Source organism: Botryllus schlosseri, chromosome 10 (assembly GCF_051294905.1).
Source record: "Botryllus schlosseri isolate E-star chromosome 10, Bs_hap1, whole genome shotgun sequence".
Taxonomy (NCBI): Eukaryota; Metazoa; Chordata; class Ascidiacea; order Stolidobranchia; family Styelidae; genus Botryllus; species Botryllus schlosseri.
The window spans coordinates 18,293,719-18,301,557 of NC_137245.1; the positions used below are offsets into that span (position 1 = coordinate 18,293,719).

The window sequence follows — 7,839 nt, forward strand, 5'->3', positions numbered from 1 at the left end:
GGTTAGGTAAACAATACAGTTACAAGTCGGATGTGATTTCGATTTACAAATGACAGCTTGATGATGTAAAGCTCAACCACTCCATTGTGTTTATTACAAAGTATTTGACACAGACAAAATATTGAACGAAGGCCCACCACTTGGTTTCATTACAAGGTGAGTGAAAATTGTTGGTCAGGTATGATTTGCATTTAGTAAAACGATCTACGCCGATTAAGTGACGCTGTTTAATATCCAATGAGTGAGTGAAATTTCCTTATGGTTTGATTTAGCGAGTTAATTACCGGCGATTCAATCACATACAAGTAAGATCTTTTACGGGATGAGTATTGTGGCGCCATTTACTTTGACGAATGACAATGGGAAAATTTCCAATTTCTCTGATCGTGAGCGTTCTACAAATATTTCCGGCATACATTTAGCAAGCAACCTACAATATTCTTTTGTTATGGTAATGACTTTCACAAGTTTGGTTTTATGATTACAATTACTTATTTAAATGATAATTTATGATCACTACTTTGAGTAACAATACAAACACATTTTGTAGATTTCAGTGTAGCGCCTATTGTGATTTTGTTAATGCTATGAGTTTTGTGTATTACTCAAGTCTAGTAGAATAGGATGCGTCCAGTAAAGATATTCCAAACGAAATTGTTGTGTCATCTTTAGTCTTGGTTACTAGAAACAACTACATTTGTAAAAATATTTTCTGATATCCGTAATACACAGAGTGATTTGTACCAACACGGAATATCTTTCAAACCAAGAACATTTCAGACAAGTATAGTTTTACAAATCAATATGTTAATAACCACGGTGGTGAAAAGTTTGTTGCTGTCGTAACTTTCAACACAACGCCGGGTCTAATTAACGCGAATAATTTAATAATCAAGTCATGATCAACTATTACATATGTCAAATCCATGTGTCAATCCTTATGTTTACAGCATGATAACTTTCAATGTAATACCGGTGTTCGATCGTAAGAAATGAATTCTTAACTACGTTGATCAGACATTCAAATATCATATACTCAAAACATATGTTAATCTCAAGTCGCCGACACCGAGAAGTAATTACTTTTGTCTTACAAAATATACCACATAGTAATTTCTTTGTCTTGCGGAATAGTAACGACTTTTACAGTTGAATAAAAATACGAGTTGGTGGACTATGAATACAACCGAACTTGCTATGGATTTTGGATTGTGGTGATTACTCGCGTAGTCTTGTCTACTTTTCATAAGGATACTTTTTGCTTTGGTTGGGTAAGTTACAAACGGATTGAATTGACAAGGTTTTTTGTATTTTACTCTTTTGTGTATGGGAAGATGTTAGAATGTTGAGACGTAATACTATTTCCGTTCACTCGATTACAACAAAAAAAAATAACCTGATAGTTTGTTCAAGGTTTCGACAAATAGATTGAAATATTCCGATTTACGATTTAACTCATCGCGTCACAAGTCGATCGCGGTATGCACAAGTGGTTGTCAAGTTAGAAATATTTACAACAGGTGCTATTTCATTGATTGATTCTATTGTGTGTAGTAACACATTAAAATATCGCGATAGTATTTACTGAAACTCTATTTGATAAACGGAAAACTCAGTCGTGAATAGAGTTGTAAGTTTCAAGGATTGTTTCAAAGTATGATCTTGAAATGTGACTGGATCAAAGTTGGTAGTCATGTTTGTCAAAGTCCAAATATTTCATTTTGGATTATCTGGATTTACCTTTAGTACATCCCGCGAATGGATTCCGATGCGGTACTATAACATTTTTGATAATAATGACTCAAGGATTTTCAATCAACAATACTGGAATTTTTTGGTAATGCTAGAGTTGCCAAATGATTAGTTGCGTGTTTTTGTTAAGTGTTTGATTTCAAGTTAATAAAGACAATAACTGTGTAATGCACATACTTGTGATTCTTGATTCTTGTAGAGTTATAGTTGGTATTGATTCTATAAGTGTGAAAACAGTGGCGCGGAATGTGCGAATAATTCGATGCGGCTGAAAGTCGGCGTCAGTAATATTCGGGTTACGTTCGATTCAACAAAAACGCGTTAAGGGATTTGTCAAAGGATTAGAGTTGTACCGATTTAAAACATTCAGATACGAATCGACTTGATTTGTGTAGTGAGTTTCATTTCAAGTTGATAAACTAACACATTGATTGAATATTTTCATGGATCTTATCACGCAACTAAAGTCAGCCACTATTCTGGAGGCGTGAAACATATAGCGATCGCGGGCGAGTGACAAATTGTTGGTTTTCGAATCACCGTCTGCGACGGCTCTGTGACAAACTTATTACCGAAATATTACCTTGTGAGCGGGTATGAGGGATTGCTATATGTCTGAAGCATTATCCGGTGAGTGGTCGTTGGATTTTAAAATTATATCACACCCTTTTGAATAAGCGTTCACTTCACTAAGGATTAGGGTTAGAGCGGAAATAAGTGACAATTTGTCGCTATTCAAGTTACCGACACTGGCGGTCTGTTATTCGTTACTTGTTAAATCTTACCAGCGAAATCAAGTTCTGTGACAAACTGATTACTAAAATTTCACCGCGTGAGCGATCGGTATGGTTATGACACCAAGTCGTGAAAGATGGTTATGTCCGAGACATTATCTTGTCAGTGATCGCGGGGTTTTGCAAATATTTCACACCTTTTTGAATAAGCGTTAACTTCACAAAGGATTACGGGTAGAATAGAAATAAGTGACAATTTGTTGGTATTCAAGTCTCGCCGGTGGTGTATTTGTTATTCGACACTTATTACACTTATCACGAAATTAGAGTGAGAACATAAAGCATCAAGTTGTTGTTTTCGAATTTTGATGTCGAGGTGATAAATTTACGCATTCAATTACAATTCAACTTCGGTTGTGTATTGAGTGATAGATCGATATGCCGGAAGTGGTATCTTGTGAGCGACCGTAGGATTTTACAAATATTTCACATCTTTTTGAAGTGTTAGTTTGCGAACGCGGTTATTGTTGATATTCGAATCGCCGTCTACGCCGGCTCTGCGGTAAACTAATTACCAAAATATTACCTTGGAAGTGATTCCTAGATTTAGCAAACTATTTCGCACTGACTGGATTAGTGTAATAATCGATAGTAGCACACGGCTGGACGAGAAATAATTCAGCGCGCAGGTCATTCGAAATATAGGTCGCACTGCTTAATCCTCTTGCAAGCCACGTTTCCGTTTGTGCGGTTATTGTTGGTGACTATTCAACACCACGCGAGAGATGGTTGAAAGTGCGAATCACGACCGCACCCATAAGAACACATGGCGAGTCACCACATATCGCGTAAGAATACATGGCACCTCACCGCCGAGAGGGGGTCTAAAAGGGTGCCATCACCAACACGAGTTTTCAAGGTATATCATCGCCGCAGCCTATACCCGAAAGGGTGTCATCATCACCGCATCCATAAGAACACATGGCACCTCACCACCCCCGCCATAAGAGATAAGGGTCACCTCACCACCCCCGGTTTTCAGGCACCTCACCACCCCGCCCATAAGAGATAAGGGTCACCTCACCACCCCCGCCATAAGACACAATGGCACCTCACCACCCCCGCCATAAGAGATAAGGGTCACCTCACCACCCCCGGTTTTCAGGCACCTCACCACCCCGCCCATAAGAACCAATGGCGTCATGCGAGCGATCTACTATACTACTAACGTTTACAACCAGAAATCAACAGTACAGTATGCGATATTTAGCACTGAAGCAGGGGCGCGAGAAAGTAGCTTGCTAACCAATTTGTGGTTGCTATGCGTATCTACTAGTCACGTGATCGAAGTCCTGCAAATGGCCTATTCTGGGTGACTTGGATGTTTTTAAATGAAATATTGTATAATCTGAGAATCACCGTACAAATGCGAACCGCAGATGAAAAACATCAGCCCCATGAAGAAATAGCCAGTCGGAATCGTGTGCGTCTCACGAATGAAGGTTTTTCTCGTACGTTTGGGCGAATCCTGAAGGAAGGACAAAATAAGAACATGCAACAAATTGATTATTTAAAACCGAAAGATGAATCATCATTAATTTTGTGCCCAACATTTTCAAAGACGCAGCCCCACCATCAACTTTACCGGTTAATCTGATCACGTGGGCCGGGAATGGATAAATATTTCATTGTAATATATGAAACAAACAGTGTTAACGCGAATGAAGTCCGCAGATGGGCCATGACGACTCTCAGTCGGAATGAGGCCGTATGCTATATATGTGATCGAAATAAGGCCGTTAATAGCAAAAAGGTTGAACAGTTGAACACTCCACGATTAGGCTTAGTATACGGAATCAGTGTGTTATGTGGTCAAGGATGTACGAGTTTCGCGTGAACGTTAAAATGGCGTACCACGACGGAAAAGGTTGAAGAGCACTGGTATAGGACATGGGTATTCGATTTGTCGGCCATGACGCTATTTTAGTGTGCCGTAGAGCTTGCATGGTATAGCCTAGGGTTACCATATTTTTGTTTCACAAATTACAGTCGCTCTTCAGCGCCCACTAGCGGATTTCAAAATGAGGTGTGAGCGCATTGTCGATCAATATGACGTTACACCAGCAATGCTTTGGCTATCGACTAGAGGTGGTCGCGATCCGGTTCAGGAGTATGTCGTTGTGTATTGTATGTAGTAACTTGGGCCGAAGCCACATATTTTCAGACCCTTCCCGCCCAAATAAACACTGATCTTGGGCCCATCGTAGGGTATTCGATGCAACTTCTGGGGGTTTACTATATGCATCTGCTCGTTAAATGATTTGAATGAATTGTGTCAATAATATTGGTTCTTCCATATATTACTGTATAACTTTAATCCTCTCTCCGCCCACATAATCAGAGTCAGCGGTAGAATAGAGCTGGTGTAGGATGATGACTTCGAAAATGCAAGGGGCGTAATTGTACATCGTTAAGTCATGTTGATGTCACGATAATTAGATTATTTATCAACCTAATGCGGGTGTGCACTTCACCACTGAGCTATATAAACACCGCACATCCGGTGGTTTCCAACCTTTTATGGTCGCGAATCGATTTCCAATTTGAAAATGTGCCGTGGCCCAGCTCAAAATTTGATGAGCTGATAACTAATTTAAGGTCGGCACATTTGCCCAGACTTACTCACAGCCTATTTTGGAAGCTAATTACGTTCAACATCTTCGCGAACCCCAGAATAAAGGCAAACTATCCCCAGGTTTGAAACCATCATTTTTGAATAAAGCATCCAAACCACCTAAAACGACGACTCTATGAATACCGTTATCTTGTAAATTGCGATTACAATTAGACTTCTTTTTTGTAAATGTATGTTATTTTTTATTTATTTTTTGATCACAGTTTTTGCGAGGGCGTTAGTCCCCATATTAAAACCAATATATATGATCCTAAATCGCGCGCAGCGCGAAGAAAATCTTCATGTACCAAAAATCTGCCCAAAAATAGTCTTGTTTAGGTTGATATAAAAAGATATGAGCTTACTTCAAGCCTTCAAAATTCCGGACATTTAGGCATATTTTAGAAATTCCTCCCAGACGCAGTTTTAACAGTGAAATTCCGGACATGTCCGGGAAACTCCGGACGTATGGCAACCATAGTATATTCCGAATTCAACAACATTGTCCAATATCTTTGGTTCTGTGAGAACATCTTTCAAGTCATAAAAAGTGCAACTCCTTAATAACGTTTCGTCAGATCTGAGGTCACTTCTATTTGGCCTGCAATAACCCCTCATTCCACCCGGCATTATGATGGGGTTGCCTGAAAAACGTCCGGGAAGATTCTTCAGAGCACACGCAGGAACAATTTTGCACAGCAGAGAATAAATGTAATATACGGTTGTAAAAGGCGTGGAAGTAACTTTGCCACTGGACGGATATTTTGGCTAATGATCTTGCTCATCCCGTTTCCTGGTGAAGCACTTGATACTGACGGAAACGAGTCATTTAATCACCCGCATATCGAATACCGTGATGTGCCAAGCAGGGGTCGCACGGTTCATCTTAGTTTTGTGTTGAACTTCCCTATTTACAACGAAGAGTGCCAAATCGAGTGATAAGTTTTAAATTCACGGGATTTTGACCACAGATGTTGATTTGATATTACCGGAATTTTCTCTCATTCCACTATGAAAAGGGTTCACAGGGTAGCGAACGTGAACCGAATTTTCGCCCCGTCCCTAACAAATGTGTTAAAATATCGCATTGCTGCTAGGCTGAACTCAACGTGAGATGAATGACATTCTGGTCAAATCAGAAGGTTAGATGTGGTGATCCCAACCTTCAAGTTCAAATAGCAATCAATCGAAAATTATTAATACCAATTGTTGCGAGGAGAAAGTGATTGACGTGTGGCATTATCCCAGATAACGACTCGTAAAAATGCATGCAGTCTCATAGCAGAAGTCGGCTCGATTTCGATAAGTTTAAGGAGTACGGACAACAATAAATGATATGACTGCCGACATTAATGATGATGGGGATGTCGCATTGACGAATTGACACAATTAAATATCTCCTATCCGTCACAACACACGCGCAGCAGGGCCAACGGCTCATCAGTGTTAACATTTAGCGAAAAGCGAGCACAGAAATATGCCAACTTATACCGTCGTGACAAACAGGTTCGAGCCACAGTTGTTGGCCCCTAGTACCTAGTGGTTTCTAACTGCATTCAATCAGCCAATCATCGCCTTTTTGTCAATCCCACTGTTTGCGAATAATCGCGTTGCTGTTGAAATTAAGGAGCCTCCGTGGGCTGTCTTCCATAGTAGCAGACTTGGACAATTAGAAGACTCTGAGCGTTTCCAAATTAGATTAGAATTAGAATTGGAGCTACACAGTTTTTTACAAATTAGATTAGAATTAGAATGAGAGCTTCACAGCTTTTTTGAAATTAGATTATAATTAGAATTAGAGCTCCACAGCTTTTTCCAAATTAGATTAGAATTAGAATTAGAGCTACACAGTTTTTTTCGAATTAGATTATAATTAGAATTACTGAATCCGCAAAAACTTGGAAATTGAATTTAATTATGATTGATAAATAAATGCAGCAAAAATCAAGTTCATTTCAAGTCACAGTGCATTCACATAACCAAGAGAATGGTCAGCGACTGTATATCAAGCTTGGCTCGTTTTGCACGATAACAGGGGTCACTGACACGCGGCTCGCGAGGTCACATTTTGCGGCGATCTGATTTGTGATTTCGGAAGAATGCGAAAGTATTTACACATGCTGAAGCAATCATTCTCCTTTTCTGGTGTAGTTGCGGGCATGAAAGTGAATAAGCCTGGGGTAACTACCTCTTTTTCTTAGCTGTCGTTCTGTTTGTGATCGAAACTTATAGCATGTTGTTCGCCGACTACAATCTATTATGCCAGCATGGCTATTATTCCCCACAATAACTACTACGACTGTACGGTGTATAAGCAATGCGAATGGCAGCTTGGCACTGGATTTCCCTGCGTGAGAGGGATATTCTCGCGGCAAAATGCCTAGAAAAAAGAGGCATTTTCAGGGAAACCGTAAATTAGATTAGAATTAAAATTAGAGCATAGGAACATTTCACAAATTAGACTAAAATTAGAACTAGAGCATAAGTATATTTCATAAATTAGATTAGAATTAAAAATAGAGCATAGAAACATTTCGCAAATTAGATTAGAATTACATTACTGGCATCTCACTCTAATTTAGTGAAATTAGACAACTAGAATTATCATATTTGTCCATGTCTGCATAGTAGGTATATTATAAATTGTAGGCTTGGCAGTGTAACATCCGCATTGTAATA

General features: G+C 39.3%; 1 long non-coding RNA gene across 1 annotated transcript; it reads right to left on the reverse strand.

The window, feature by feature from the left end:
- Positions 1-2,187: 2,187 nt before the first annotated feature.
- On the reverse strand, positions 2,188-4,040 carry LOC145448411 (uncharacterized). The gene is made up of 2 exons (XR_013917899.1): positions 3,475-4,040; positions 2,188-3,351 (listed from the first exon to the last, which is right to left on the reverse strand). It is a non-coding gene; the product is annotated as an uncharacterized LOC145448411 (long non-coding RNA).
- Between the last annotated feature and the right edge of the window lie 3,799 nt (positions 4,041-7,839).